The 16711-nt window shown below is 40.4% G+C and overlaps 1 protein-coding gene across 3 annotated transcripts in view; it reads right to left on the bottom strand.

The window, feature by feature from the left end:
- NCALD (neurocalcin delta) overlaps positions 1 to 16711 on the bottom strand; it is a 586363-nt gene that overhangs the window by 113323 nt on the left and 456329 nt on the right. The window lies entirely within an intron of this gene.

The raw sequence follows: 16711 nt of genomic DNA, 5'->3' as shown, positions 1-16711 counted from the left end.
TCTCTCTCTCTCTCTCTCTGCCTCTCTGTCTGCCTCTCTCTGTGTCTCTGTCTGTCTGTCTGTCTCTCTCATGAAAGGAGGCAACAGGGTGTAGTGAATGGAGAGCTGACCTCTGAATCATGAACACCCGGGACGATTCCCACCTCTGCCACTTAGAACCTTGTGTTGCGCTGGGCATTTCCTCCCTGAACCCGGCCTTCCTCATCCATAATGTGATGGAGTTGAATGAGATATCATATAAAGCTGTTATGATTCTAAATTTGTTGTAATAATAACAGTTACCATTTATGGAGCCCTTTGAGGGTTTGTAAAGTGTGTTACAAAAATTATCTCACTTTGCTATTATGCTGTGAAATAAGAAATCTAGGGGAAGAGTGCCCAAAGGGACAGTGAAATTAACTCAAATTGATATGCTAATGAAATATTGATAATATTAAGAAGAAAAGAACACAAAGTTGCTTCTCTTGGCAGACAGGTGGCAGATAGGTGGTAGAAAGAGGTATGTTTTGTAGGGAAGTGGAGCACTGGACCTGGAGTTAGGAAGGTATCAGTTCATTTCCAGACTTAGACACATTTACTAGCTGTGTCACCTTGGGCAAGCCACTGCTGTCTGCCTCAGTTTCTTCATCTGTAAAATGAGGATAATAATAGCACCTACCTCCCAAGGTTGGTGTGAGGAACATATAACGTCTATACAGCTTAAAGCATTATATGAAATGCTAGTTGTCATTACTATTGTTATTAGAATAAGGGTGTCTAGAGGCAGCCAGGTGGCGCAATGATTAAGAACCCCAGCCCTGCATGGGGAGACCCGGATTGGTTCCGGCTTCAGATACTTGGCTCCCACACAAAAAATAACTGGCCCTGTAAAATTAAAGTAACCTTGAGCAAGTTACTTTACCCCAATTGCTTAAAAAAAAAAAGAATAAGGTTGTCTAACTATTCCTTCCAGCTCCAAAGCTATGATATTAAAAATGTTTTTAAATAAAAATAAAAGGCTACATGGAAAGATAAAGAAAAATGTAGGTGACTTGAGATTCTCTTGGCCAGATTCCAACTAGGAAAAAGAAGCAGAATGATAATGCATTCCTACATTATAAAATGTCCACACAGGAATGAAGATATCCTCCACTATCACACATATACACATTCCAAAGCTGATACATGCTGAATTTTTTTAGACAGGTGTGTCACGAGATTGTCTTTCAAGAATTTTGAGTTCTGTAGTATTTGTGTTAACTTCACTCATACCAATCTTTCTCATCCAACTCATCCCCAGTCTCCTCATTCGGCTTTACTGCCTATCAGTGTTTGGGAAGAGGGTGGGAGAAGGAAAAAAGAGAGGTTCTTTGTGTATTTATACACATGTGTGCATGTATTCAAAAGATGAAACTGTTGAGCCATGCTAAGGACTTTCAGGTTAACCACATTTATTAAACACCAACCGTGTGCAGAGCATTGATTTGGCTAGGCAATGGGTAATATATATATGTATTATATGCAAGTGTTTGAATTGCTAGGATAGCTCTATATTTCTAGGATAGGTTACATTAACAAGTGTTAAACAGGAAAGATAATTCTTCCTCATGGACCGTACACCAAATTTATCTTATACACAAAATTTGTAACTGGAAGTTGTTTCATAGCACATATATGTATGTACATGTGTGTGTATCATGAGATAAAGCACAAATTTTTCTTTCTCCTTTTCTTTCTTTCCTTCTCTGTTCTTTCTCCTGCCCTTCTCTCTTTTCTTCTCCCTCTCCCCCCAACTTGATTCCTCCAAACTTAACATATGCCCATTTTTTTTTTCCTGAGCAGATCACAGAATTCAGAAGTAGAAGGGACCTTGTGGTTGTTCAGTTGTGTCTGACTCTTCATGACCTCACGGGCCACAGTGTCTGTGGGATTTTCTTGGCAAATTTACTGGAGTGATTTGCCATTTCATGCTCCAGTGGATTAAGGCAAACAGAAATTAAGTGACTTGTCCAGGGTCACATCATCAGTAAGTGTCTAAGACTGAATTTGAACTCAGGCCTTTCTGGCTCCAGGCACTGTAACCACTGAGCCACCTAGCTGTCCCAGGAGGGACCTTATAGATTCATAAATTCAATTTAGTTATGGAAGGGACCTTACAAGTCACTTAAATTCAACCCCCAGATTTCCCAGATGGAGAAACTGAGATCCATAAATGACTTGCTCAAAGTCAATCAAGGTTGCTCAAGGTCAACCAAGGTCACAAGTGGTAGAGCCAGGCGGACTGAAACCCACATCCTGGGACTGCACATTTAGCTTTCCTTCCACCATATCACACTGTCTCTTGACCTTCTTAGTCATCATCTGATCCAACTACCCTCATTTTAATGAGTGCTTTGAAGGAGAACACATAGTGTATAAGTGTACATGATGGGTCAAGAAGTTTGGGAGAAAGACCATTTTGTTGTTAAAACCCCAAGGATCTTTCTGTTCTGGAGTGGGGCAAGGAGAACCAAGATGCCCAATTCTGGTTTTCTTAAAAGCAGAGTATTTTCTATGTGGGACATGATGCACAGAGCCAGCTGGGTAAACGAAGTTTATGCTACTGAACCAAACTTCCACTGAGTAAGAAACTGTTATTCCAAAGATGGGACTACTAACGAAATTGGGCAGCCACAGAAGTCTAGCATCACTTTGCACACTTCTTTTCTGTTCCCCATTAAAAGTAAATCATGTACTTTGATTCAGGAAGCTTCCTTCCTCTATCATAAATACTTTGGGGTGCAATATCATTTAAGCAATAAAATGAGCATATTTTAGTAACAGCCAATTCTTATGCATTAATTTACAAGCCTCTGGCTGCCAGGTTGGACTTGTCTCAGATTTTCAAGTAATTTAAGGAGGCAGAACAACACAGAGTTTCTCCTTTTGTTCTTTGTTTATATACCTGCTGCCAGATGTTTGGAGTCTAAGATAGACAATGGAAAGATTTAGGGAACTGCTTTAATTCTTGTATTTTGACCTTGTTATGGGCAGGGAATTATTCAGATCTGCTCTCTGTTCAGGTATGAAAATCATGGCAATTTTCCCAAAGGGCTGGGGTAGATGAGAGGAGGGGGGAAAGAGGGGACTCTTGGAACATAAAGACAGAGTTGATACAGATGGCTCCAATCTGTCTATATAGCCAATTTGCATATGCTATCTGATCAGCTAAGAGGATCCTACTGTCAGAAGCAAGTACATGTTAATAAAAATACGTGCCCTTCATCCTAAAAATTAAAAAACAAACAAACCAAAACTGGTTGCCCAGCACAATGTCAAAGGGTTATGGCTCTTAGGAGACAGAAAGGGGCAGACCAGGTTGGGGAGCCTACGGCCTCAAGGCCACACTTGGCCCTCTAGGTCTGCAAGTGTGGTCCTTTCACTGAATCCAAACTTCACAGATTCAGTCAAAGGGCCACACTTGAGGACCTAGAGGGCCATGTGCAGCCTCGAGGCTACAGGTTCCCCAGCCCTTGGGTAGACATTAAAAGATCAGCATTGGTGGAAAACAATAATAAATAGGGACCCAGAGTGTTCTGGATAAGGGGTAGAATGACCTGAGGTAAACTAGGAGATCCCAGAACTACAGTTTTAGAGCTAGAAGGAATGTTGGAAACCATTTGGTCCAGACCACTCTATTTTGCAGATGAGGAAGCTGAGCCTAGCTCCAAGTGAGACAGCACTTTAATTAGAAATCAAGAATTAGAATCCAGTCATCTCCCAGTCTAGGACTTTTGTCACAATACCATAGTGAGCTAGGGAGCTGCAGAGAGAACAAAGGACTTGGATTTGTTCCCTATTGCCTAGCAAGTGAAATTCAAGATCCTATCCTTGCCATTCAAAGATATGCTCAATCTGACACTTGCCTTTGCGCTCTGAGACATCCCTCTTCCATGCCCACTGCGGGGGAGGAAGGCCTCCATTTTGGGAAGAAACCTAGGATGGCACCACTCTCCATTCACTTCCCAGCTATGCTTCTGACTTTCTAGACTTCTCCACCTTGCATTCTCTTCCCATTTCCCCATTGCCACCCCAGTTTTTCAGCTCCTTTGTATGTACTGTTGTCTTTCAATCATTTTTCAGTGATGCCTGACTCTCTGTGACCCTATTTGGGGTTTTCTTGGCAAAGATACTGGAGTGCTTTTCTATTTCCTTCTCCAGCTCATTTTACAGATGAGAAAACTGAGGCAAACAAGGTTAAGTGACTTGCCCAGGGTCACACAGCTAGTAAGTATCTGAGGCCAGATTTGAACTCAGGTCTTTCTGACTCAGGGCCTAGCACTCTATCCACTGTGCCATCTAGCTGCCCTTTTACTACTTGTATGACCTTGAACAAATCACTTAACATCTCTGGTCTTGAGTTTCTCATTTCTAAAACAAGAGGATTGTACTACATGGCCTCAGAAGTGGCCTAGCTTTCAATATATGATCAACCTTATTCATAATTCTACGGTCCAGCCAACTCATCCCTCAAATGATCCTTGTGTCTTTCCGACTGTATTTTTGCCTTTTTCAAGTCCTTGTACCTAGAATAGCATTTTTCTTTTTTCCACCTCTTTATTTCCTCCCCCATCCTTTAAAGTCTAGTATAAATGCCACCCCTTCTGGAAAATCTTCCTTTATTTAATAATGGCTTTTAATAAGAACAAGGGCTCGACATTTATACACATTTTAGGGTTTGCAAAGCATTTTATGTGTATTATTTCATTTGAGCCTCCATACTACCCTTTGAGGTTGATGCTGTTATCCCCATTTTACAGATGAGGAAAAAAGAGTCGGAGCAGTCAAGTGAGTTGCCTATGATTGCGCCACTAATCTGTGTGAGGAGCAGGGCTTTAAGCTCTGGGTGGCAAGTCCAGTGCTGCTGACATTTCTCATTTTAGAACTCACTTTGCTATCATTGGGCACAGTCGTCCTGGATTTGGGATAGACGAGTAAAGCGTGGGTCTTGATACCTATGTGATCTTGTCCAAAGCAATTGACTTCTTTGAATCTCAGTTTCTCCATCTATAGAAAGAAGGGACTGGACTAGATCACCTTCTATGGTCCTTTCCCACTCTAAACCAATGATACGCTTTTTATAGAAATGTAGGTGTCATATTCCCTTCTGAGGGCAGAGACCATGTGCTATCTAAATTGTGTACTTCACTCAGAGCATAACAGAATACTCTTGAATATAAATGCACATAGCTGGTGCTTAATAATATAGAGAATTGATGTAGCACTTGAAGACGTACAAAGGCAGGTGCCTCATTTTACAGATGAAGAAACCGAGGCAGACAGAAGTCAAGTGAGTTACCCACAGTCATGTAGCTTGTAATCTTATCTTAAGCTGAATCTGACTTCAAGTCTTCCTGACTGAGGGGTTCTATCCACTGTCACCATGTAGGTGCCTTGCTGTCTAATGATGTTAAATAGGCTGCCCTATTAGCAATAAGGTCTGTAGTTTTTTTTTTAATACAAAATATGGGCAGTGATACTTGGATTGCTTCAACATACTCAGTGAAGGTACATCCACTTTAGTGCTCTTTGTTCTAAGGAAACTCAAAACACAGGATTTCATATTTGTCTATTTGGACATTTTATGATTTTTAAGTAAATCAGCAGAAAATCTTAGCTTAGTTCCCAGTGCCCTATTGCTTACATGGAACAGAGTCAATGGAGAAGAAAATAGAGAAACAAAAACTTGACAAAACTTTTCCATGGTAAATTCTCTGAAGCCAGCAAAAAATTTTCTTGCCATTATATCCCCAATACCTGGTAGAGTTCTTGTCACACAGTAGGCATTTAATAGTTGATTGATTGAGATAGTATTCTTATCCACCCACTATCTGCTGAAGACTTTGTTTTAGGGCTTGATCTGATCATATGAAAGAATATCCAATAGCATTTATGGAAAGATTTTTAAAGGAGGAAGGGTCTTGAAAGCATGGCATCCATTTGAAGGTTGGCTGAAGGACCTGCAGGTATTTAATCTGCAGAAGAGAAGACTTAGAGGGGAATATGACAGCTGTTTTTATGGAATGGCTGTTAAATGAAAAAGAGAGACTGTATTTGCTCTGCTTGTCCCCAGAGGAAGGAAGAAGAAAACAAGCATTTATTAAGTGCCTACTGTGTAACGATACTAAGATCTTCACAAAAAGTACCTCATTTGATACTCACAAGTCTGGAAGGAAGATACTATTATTATCTCCATTTTACAATTGGGGAAACTGAGACACAGATGAGAAATGACTTGCCCAGGCTCATGCAGCTAATGAAGTATCTCAGGTAAAATCTGAACTCAGGTCTTCCTGACTCCAGGCCCAGCAAGCTTCCTATCCTCCACTGTGCCACAAACTGCCTGTAGAGAACACAAGTAGGAGTATAATTATCGCTTCCACACTGGGGGGGAAGGGGGAGAGGAGGAAGAGGTCCAGGGTTCGGGTGCGGCCCCCCTCATACACACACTATCTAGAAAATTTGAGTAAAACTTTTTGGCCCTCCCTTCATACCAGAGAAATTTGAATTTTATCTTTTTCTTTTATGGGGTGTTTATGGTACCTTATTATAAAATTTGGGTTGATATTATACAATACTACATATATAGTATATATATATATATGCATTTCAGAGTTTCTAAACTTTTTCTGTATCATCTGCTGGCCTTTGTGTGTCATCTGCAGCTTCCACAAAACTCCCCCCAGATTCCCATTTAGTTTCTCATGCCGACCTGAGATATATTGAAACTGCAGTGGGGAAATTGTGATGTGGAAGGGGTAGCTGTAATAGCTGGAAGCCAAGGTAAATTCACCTAGCCCGTTAAGCTAGGTGGCCCCAGATGGCCAGATGACCCCCCGCTTCGCATCGCGGCCAGTTGTCCTCCCTTGCCACCCACCTTGCCACTGTCTCAATTCTCCCCACCTAGAACAGCAAGTGCTTTGGGATCTCATGAGGGGAAAAAATGTTCTCATTCCCCAGAGGAGAGTTAATACACTTAATTTTGTAATTCCTATCCTGGGACAAAATTGTCTTGATTGTTAAACACAACCTACCTAGTATATCTAGCCAGTCTCAGACCAACAACCAGATCTGACCATATTTCACCCTCAATCCAGTCTTCCACCCTAGTCATCTTCCATTACTATCTTCCTTGTGGTGCATACTCCTCTTCCCCCTCCTGGTAACTCCTCCCAAATTATTTTCCCTAACTACCCCCTATTAGAATGTAAGTTCCTTGAGGTCACATGCTGTCACCCTTTTGTACTTGTATCCTCAGCCTTTCAGGTCAATTACTGGCACATAGTGAATGCTTAATCAATTATTTTTGATTGACTGATTGATTGATTCAAGTGGCAAAGAGGCAGATTTGGGCTTGATGTAATTAATTTCTTTTAAATTCCTATCAATTAGAGTTATCTAAAAGTGCAATGGGCTGCCTGGGGAGGCATCAGGTTCCCCATCCCTGGAGGTCTTCAAACAAAGGTTGGGTGACCACTTGTCAGGCGTGGTTCTTATTCAGGCATGGGTTGGGTGAGAAAACCTCTGAAGTCTCTTCAGTCTCAAAGATTCTATTATTCTATGGCTTCAAAGAGAATTTAGTAGTGAAAATATCACTGTTGAGTAGCACTTTTCCTACTTCCTCTCTTCATACTAATTGAAATCTATATCTAGATCTGAAGGTATCTCCTTGATAGCAAGGATGTGTAAGGGGCTCCACGGCTATGAAATAGAACATGAGTAAATGGCACAGGAAAAAGAAACAACTGGAATTAATCTCAGGTGAAAAAGGAATGTGTTAGCAGCAACTGCCCTGGGATTCCACAAAAGGATAATGGTCCTCTTTTTGTTTTCTCTAGAGCAGAAGATCTTGGAGAAAACAGATGAAATACTACAAAGGTTAAAGAGGGGGTGGGAATGGGTTTCAGAATATAGCCAATGAAGAATTCTGAAGAAGAATCAGAGTAAAAGATGCCATCAGGGAAGTGTAAGGAAGCTGGGCTGATCACGAGGGGAGAGTTAAGGAAGGCTAGGGTGTTTCACTGATATCCTCGTGATGTTGAAAGAAATTATGGAAGGCTCCTAGGACAGACTCTGTGGGGATCCAATGGGAGACATGGACTAGAATTACTGGTTGGGACAGGCATGGATGGGTTGGGATCTGCATCACTGGCAGGAGATTCTGAATCTATGAGTTCATAGATCCATGGGAATGTTTGTGCAGGAGATGGGAGGGAGTGAAGTGCTTTTTAGCATTTTTATCATCCAGAATCACATGTTTTCATAGTAAGGTGGAAACAACACTTCCTTCTTAGCCTGCTTTTACTCACTCTTGCAAGTCCCAGTGTCAAATGTTGCCTTTAGCACTGCCCATAGAATTAAGGTTCCACACAGCCACATTTAGCAGCAGAGATCACACAGCACATGACTGACAGCCTGTTATCAACTGTCTGCCAGAATCAGGAAGGAATTTCTCCAGTCTTTTCACTCTAGCCTTAGATACTTCATAGCTATATGAACCTGGACTAGTAATTTACCAATATCTACTTCAGTTTCCCCAATTGTAAAATGGAAATAATAATAGCACCTACCTCTCAGGATTGTAAGGATCAAATGGGAGAATATTTTCAAAGCACTTAGAATAGCATCTGACACATAGTAGTTGCTTAATAAATGCTTGTTTCCTTCCTCCCTCCTCTCTCCTTCCTTCTTTTCTTTCTTCCTATCTTCCTTATTTTCTTTTTCCCTCTCTCCCTTCCTTCTTTCCTTCCTCCCTCCCTTTCTCCCTTTTCCCCTTCTTTCCTTCCTTCCTCCCTCCTTCCCTTCCTCTGTTCTTTATTTTCTTCCTTCTTCCTTCCTTCTGATAAAAGATCAGATTCAAATCTGGAAAGAACTTTAGAGGCTTTCTAGTTCAACTGACTCATTTTACAGATATGGAAACTGAGGCCCAGTGAGGTTAAGTGACTTGCCCAAGGTCTCATAGTATATGTCTCAGTAGGACCTGAAATCAGGTCTTCCTGGCTATGAGGCCAGTCCTTTCTTCTCTATGCCATGCTGCTGCCTCTCTAGATCTATTAATAAGCTGCTGGGAAACTATAAGTTGCAGAGAAGATGCTGACCTACATTGGTAGAGGGAGCTCTTTATACTAAGGAAATCACCTTAAGGCAAGACCTCGCAAATTTGGTATAGCTGTATCTTTGACAATAACGTGTCCAACTTTAAAATAGCACTTTGGTATATTGTACATAGTGAAAATATAAGAAAATAGAAGCAACTCAGTGAATATAGGACAGACTCCAGTCACTGGGAAATCATCCCTTTTTATGGCTTTACCCACAAGAATCCCATTTCTAAGCCTCTTTGCAATATGTAAGTGAGCCTCCATTCTTAAAGGCTATGTCAGCAGTATTCAAACCTTGGGAGGTGCTACCCAGCTGGAAAGGCTTCAAGTAAAATTCCACAAAACAGTATGTGTCTGGCATCCCAGGTCCAACCTAATTAAGTGCAGAAAGGCTCATCACCAGTAGACAGGCTGATGAAAATTTATTTGGTTACAGCAACTCATGAAGTACCCTCAACTAAGGTGTGGAGAAGGACATTGATCTGTGTCAGGAGAGGGAGTTCACACACTGATAGAATCATGGGATTGTTGGAAATACTGACACAACAATCAGAATTTCAAGAGGATCGCTATTTACTTTCATAAGCTTAAATTTCTCAGCAATTAATGTTCTACTTAGTTGTGTATCTATTCATGTATGTGTCTCATTTATTCTACAAACTGCTTGAGAGAAAGGACTATGGATGGGATAGTTTGTATCCCATAGAATAGTGCTTCTTAAACTGTGGGTCTTGACCTCATCTAGGGCTATGAAAAATCTGGCAACAATAAAAGGTTTCTGAATGTGCAAGAGCCAAAAATTAATTGGAAATCAGACATGTAATGAGGCCAGGGTGTTTCTGGCAGCATTGCCTGTATTACATTGAGCAACTTCACTGCAGCCTAGGTTTTGAACACACAGCATGCACACTTTGCACTGTACATGACGTCAAGCCATGCAACGCCAACAAATGCTGCCAAAATGCAAAAAGGGGTTGCTAGTGGAGAAAGTTTAAGAAGCCCTGCCATAGAACATCTGCTGCAGTCTTTCATCTAATTATAAAACCTAATATTTATGTAGCACTATCTAGGGATTTTTTTTTTGCTTTTTTTGGGGGGGAGGGCAATTGGGGTTAAGTGACTTGCCCAAGGTCTCACGGCTAGTTTTTGTGTTAAGTGTCTGAGGCTGTATTTGAACTCAGGTCCTCCTGACTCCAGGGCTGGTGCTCTATTCACTGCACCACCTAGCCACCCCACACTATCTAGTTTTTTAATTGTTTTATTTTTTATTATTAGCTTCTTGTTCTGTTATTCAGTGGTGTCCAACTCTTCATGATGCTGTGGACCATATTGTTCAGTGGGTTTTCTTGACAAAGATCCTGGAGTGGTTTGTCATTTCCTTCTCCAGTGAATTAAGGCAAACAGAGGTTAAGTGACTTGCTCAGGGTCACACAGCTAGTATCTGAGGCTAGATTTGAACTCAGGTCTTCCTGACTCTGGGACTCTATCATGATTTTAATGGACTGTTTCTATGAAAAAAAAAAACTTATATCCATGAAACAATCAGTCAGCAAAGTTCTCCCTTCTCTCACCCTATATTTTCATCATAGCAAAGACCCACTCAGCATTTTGCTCTATGCAAATGTCCACTTTACCATTAGCCACTCTCCCTTATAATTCTACTGTAATATATCCTCTCTTCCCTACTATTCCCCATAAAAGGTAAATTCCTTGAGGACTGGTACATTTTACTTTATTTTATTTTTTTATTCACAGTGCCTTTTATAAGTAGGAGCTTAATAAATACTTGTTGGCTACATGTATAAAAATATTTATAGCAACTGTTTTAGTGGTGGCAAAGAACTGGAAATTGAGGGGATGCTCATCAGTTGGGGAATGGCTGATTTAGCTCTTCTCAAGCAATACAGTGATCCAAGACAGTTTCAAAGGACTCATGATAGAAAATGGTATTCATATCCAGAGAAAGAATTGATGGAGTTTGAATGCAGATTAAAGTACAGTATTTTCACTTTATTTTTTGTTTTTTTTTCCTTTTGGTCTGTTTCTTCTTTCACAACATAACTAATATGGAAATATGTTTTACATAATTGCATATGTATAACCTATATAAAATTGCTTGCTGTGTTAGTAAATGAATATTAAAAATTGTCTTTACATGTAATTGGAAAAATAAAATGATATTTAAAAATAAATAGTTGTTGGATTTGAGTGGGCAAATGAACTGCAATTCATAGAGAAGGATTTTCTGACAATGAACGTTGTTCAACAAAAGCAGCTCATTTTCTGGAGGTCTTTCAGCACTGGACAGATCATCATCCCGTCTGCTCTGATTCAAAAGTGATCCTGCCTGAAAGCAGGGAGATGATCTAAGTTACTTCTCAAGGCTCCTTCCAGTCTTATGAAGTTCATCTCCTGCTGATAAAGGAAAAGGCCAAATATATCATGAGGAGGATAAAAGAAATCTGCAGAGAACAGGGGAGGGAAATAATCCAGGAGAATGTCAGGAGCAGATCTAACTACCACAGATCTGGCAAAGAGGGCTTGCTTTTGAACATTAGTCACATGGACTCTCCCCTGTGCCCTAAGAATAGTACAAACTACATCCCATCTCATGAATAAAGTTGGGGTGAATCTTAGAGAAACTTGCTTGTCATCATGGGTTTTCCAAGATGGTCAAATACTTGACTGCTTCCTAACAATTGATGTTCAAATGTACCAAACAATGTACTATAAGCCATAAGCAATTATTAAGCACCCACTGTATACAAGGCACTCAGGATATGAAGACAAAAATCTAAACACAGTACCTGCCCTCAAGGAGTTTACATTCTACCAGTCACTACCCATGATTGGGAAAACTCTCCTCAACACTCAGTATGTCCTAGGGTTCTCTCTGCCAAGATCTTGTTTCCCTCTCCATGACACAGGCACTCTATTTTCCTCAAATTTTCTATTTTTAATATTCTTTTTCTTTGAACATATGGCACTTCCATTCTCATTGGCCATGCTGAGCCTAGTAGTATGCATAGGATAAAGAGTCACAGGGTAGGCTTTTCTGTCATTATGAGGGCATTCAGGATACATCTCTGTTCCTCACCAATTTTGGCTCAATGGAACTTCATGTTCATTGATTGTCTTTCACTGAACATAATCACAAAAATGGCCAAATCACAACATCCCAAGCCTATTTCCCTTTCCTGCTTACTTTTTTAAAGGCTAGCATCCATTTTATTTTTTTATTTATTATCTAGCAAGAGTGGGGAACCTGTGGCCTTGCGGCCCCACATGGTCCTCTAGGTCCTCACATGAGACCGTCTGAATCCAAACTTCCTTCAAGACCACATGTGGCCTCAAGACTGCAGGTTCCCCACCCCTGGACTCTAAAGTTATTTTATTTGGGTTTTTTTGCACTTCATAGTATTTTACTTTTTTCCAATGACATGGAAAAGAGAGTATTCAATATTCATTTTTGTAAGATTTTGCGTTCCGAATTTTTCCCTCCCTTTCCAACCTCTTCCCCAAGACAGCAAGCAATCTGATATACATTATACATGTACAATGATGTTAAACATATTTCCACATTAGTAATGTGAAGGAAACATAACAAAAGGGGAAAACCATGAGAATGAAAAAACAAGGTGAAGATCATATGCTTCAATCTACATTCAGACTTTGTAGTTCTTTTTCTGGGTGTGGATAGAATTTTCTGTCATGAGTCTTATGAAATTGGCTTGGATCATTGTATCACTGAGAAGAGCTAAGTTTATCATAGTTGATCATCGAACAATGTTGCTGTTACTGTGTTCAATGTTCTCGTTCTAATCTGCCTGCTCATAATTTCTTATAGTACAATAATATTCCATTACATTCATATAGCACAACTTGTTCAACCATTCCTCAATTGATGGGCATATCCTCAATTTCCAATCCTTTAAAACCACAAAAAAGAGCTGCTATAAATATAATGGGTTTGTTTGTTGGGTTGGTTTTTTTTTTTTTGCATTTTGGAGGGGGAAAGGCAGGGCAATTGGGGTTAAGTGACTTGCCCAAGGTCACATGGCTAGTAAGTGTTAAGTGTCTGAAGTGGGATTTGAACTCAGGTCCTCCTGATTCTAGGGCCAGTGCTCTATTCACTGCACCACCTAGCTGCCCCAAATAGAAATATTTCTGTACATGTGAATCCTCTTCCTTTTTTCTGATCTCTTTGGGAAACAGACCGAGTAGTAATATTGCTGGATCAAAGGCGTATGCACAGTTTTAATACTCTTTGGGCACAGTTCCAAATTAACATCTATTTTAAACAAAAAAAAAATAGTTTCTTTTAATGATCAACGTCTCAAAGATGAACATCTCAGTGGAAAGCTATATGTTCTATCTCTTGCCCCATGGTCAGAAATGCCATAATCCTTACCTCACTGACTAATAAACTAGAAAGGGCTTCCCTTTGTTGTTGGGGTCAGGATAATTCTTCTCTAGTCAGTGAAGCAGGCGTGACATGGAGAATATGCAGAATAGAGAATACATTTAATTAAGGAGGGTGATTATTTTACAGCTAGTTAGTGGATACTTTAAAGGATTAATCCTTTGGAAAACTTTCATTACAAACCATAACTTTAATTTCATGCCACTGACATTAAAGAAATTCCTTCCACCCTTTGCACCACCCCTCCCCAGCCATCTGGGATCACAATTCAAAATCACAGGGGTTTCAGTCTCTAGTCTCAAGTTTCTGGAAGCATAAATAATGTAGGTATGTAGGAATCAACTCTGGCTGTCTTTGGTTTTCACTTCCCTTAGGAAAAAAAAATATATACATATATATATATATATACATATATATATATATATGAGCCAAAAAAATAAATCTGATTGACAAGTTGGAAAGGGCTAAATTGATAGGAAGATGTGTTTCACTGTCCAGCTGCCCAGAAAGCATGCAAACAATGGCGATTTCAGAAGAACAACCCTTCTGAAGAGATGCCATTCAGAGTATCCTATTCACTGCCGCCTGGCAGCTGAAAGAGCCATTGTTCCAGGCAGATCAGGTGGAAGATGATTTCCCATGAATGCGGCATTATAAGGAAATACTAAGCTGACTCTTTTGGTGAGCGTTAGAACCTCTGGCACCAGAAATTTCAAATGGGATTTGGTTCTCGGTGAGTAATAATATATTCTCACAGGTGTGGGATGATCAGACATCTAAGAGCAGTTTCTCTGAAAATAGCCTCTTGGAGGATAAGGATATAATCAGTTCCACTTTAAGCCAACATTATGGCTGTTCAGAAAGGGCTGACATTTCATAGCTGAACTAAGGAGGAGAAATAGCATCGTAGAAGCAGCAATGACTCTAGACCCAGAGGATGTAGGTTCAAATCACACCTTTGACATGTTATCTATGCGACCTTGGATGAGTTACTTAACCTCCTTGGGTCTCAGTTTCCTCATCTGTAAAATGAAGAGACTGGACTAGATAACCTCTGAGATCCAGCTCATATTCTGTTCTCTTACTTCAATATTTCAAGGATCTGTGATTTCATAAGTATTGATGCTCTCTCCATTGACAAGAACCCAAGCCCTTTATGCCTTAGTAGACAGGGTTTCTTTGAGGTTCTGTGGTTGAAATAAAACTACACACCCCATTCCTACTCCCTGAAGCCAAGCTAGTGTTGAGCCTCTCCAGACTAGGCTAGGGACCTTAGATCACAGACATGGTCAGCCTGTAACTGAAAATTTTCCTGGTTGGTAAGACCTGCCATAGCTTGAACACCTTTGATAAAGCCTATGAGAACTCAAGATGAGTTCTGGTTCCGGACTTTTTCTTCTTAGTGGAAATGTATGTAGCTTCCTAAGGTTTACAGAGCACTTTCCATACATTACTTCATTTCATCCTCCTAACAAACCTCTAAAGTAGCTGCATTATAATTCCCATTTGGCACAGTAGATGGAGCACTGGATCTGAACTCAGGAAGACTTGAATTCAAATCTGGTCTCAGTCACTTAACTAACTTTGTGACTATGAGCAAATTGCTTAATTTCTGTCTGCCTCAGTAGGCTCATTTTAAAAATTGGGATAATAATAGCACCTATCTCCCAGGGTTGCTGAGAGGATAAAATAAATGCCTGGCACATTTTTATTGTTCAGTCATTTCAGTCATGTCTGACTCTTCATTACCCCATTTGAAGTTTTCTTGGCAAAGAAACTGGAGTGGTTTGCCATTTCCTTCTCCAGCTCATTTTACAGATTTATGTGCCTGCAACATAGTAGGCACTATATGTTTATTTATTTGCTTTTTGGAGGGCAATTGGGGTTAAGTGACTTGCCCAAGGTCACACAGATAGTTTTTGTGTTAAGTGTCTGAGGCTGGATTTGAACTCAGGTCCTTCTGACTCCAGGGCCGGTGCTCTATTCACTCCACCACCTAGTCGCCCCCTAGGCACTATATAAATGTTATATTTCTTCCTCTTTTTTCTACCTCCTCTTTTTCCTTTTTTCTCCTCTTCCTCCTCCTCTTCCTTCTTCTTATTATTACTATTCTTATTATTCTTCTTATTGTTCTTCTTATTATTACTATTATTTTCCTGAGAAGGAAACTGACATTCAGAGAGAGATTAAGTAATCAAGGACTGCTGAACTACTACTAGAACTAAAAACTGATTCTATCTTTAGTTGTATTCATTTAAGAGCATTAGAATAACAAACATTAGGGCCTCTCCTCAAGCAGTGTTCCTATATTGGGATATTAAAGAAGGAAGAAAATAATTGGTAGTCAAACCTTGCCCACCCTTTATGTTAGCAAACTTGGTAGAATTGGGGTGGCTAGGTGGCGCATTGAATAGAGCACCGGCCCTGGAGTCAGGAGGACCTGAGTTCAAATCCAGCCTCAGACAACACAAAACTAGCCGTGTGATCTTGGGCAAGTCACTTAACCCCAATTACCCTACCTTCCCCCGTCCAAAAAGTCCCCCCCACAGAGAAAAGAAAAAAAAACTTGGTGGAATTGAGGCATTACAGCATCCCTCAAAGAGTTGACAAAGGGAAGAAAGACTCCACTTCTCAGTCTCAAACACAAAAACATCAGGCTGTCCACAGGGTACCTTTAAAAGAGACAAAGAGAAGGAAGCAAATACCACTGACCTCTTCCCAAATGTCTATGTTCAATCAGATTTGGTAAAACCATCTCAGAATTTCTCCAAGAGACACCTCAGGACAAGAGTCTCCCTTCTTAAGGACAGCCTGTACCCTGTGCCTGGAATACTCCAATCTTCCTGACATCAGCCTCTTCTTCCTTGGCTTTCTTCAAGGCTGAGTCCAGGTGCCAACACCCGGTTTCAAGAAGACTTTCCTGGGGAGGCTAGGTGGTGCAGTGAATAGAGTACTGGCCCTGTGATCAGGAGGACCTGGGCTCAAATCCAGCCTCAAACACTCATCACTTACTTAGCCATGTGATCTTGGGCAAGTCACTTAACCCCAACTGCCTTGCCTTCTCCCCTGGAAGAAGAAGAAGAAGAAGAAGAAGAAGAAGAAGAAGAAGAAGAAGAAGAAGAAGAAGAAGAAGAAGAAGAAGAAGAAGAAGAAGAAGAAGAAGAAGAAG

Source organism: Petaurus breviceps, unplaced genomic scaffold (genome assembly GCF_028583685.1).
Source record: "Petaurus breviceps papuanus isolate PSGF00001 unplaced genomic scaffold, PetGlider_PUasm1.0 98, whole genome shotgun sequence".
NCBI classification, from domain to species: domain Eukaryota; kingdom Metazoa; phylum Chordata; class Mammalia; order Diprotodontia; family Petauridae; genus Petaurus; species Petaurus breviceps.
The sequence above is the reverse complement of the archived record's forward strand: the minus strand, read 5'-3'. Positions and strand labels throughout refer to the sequence as shown.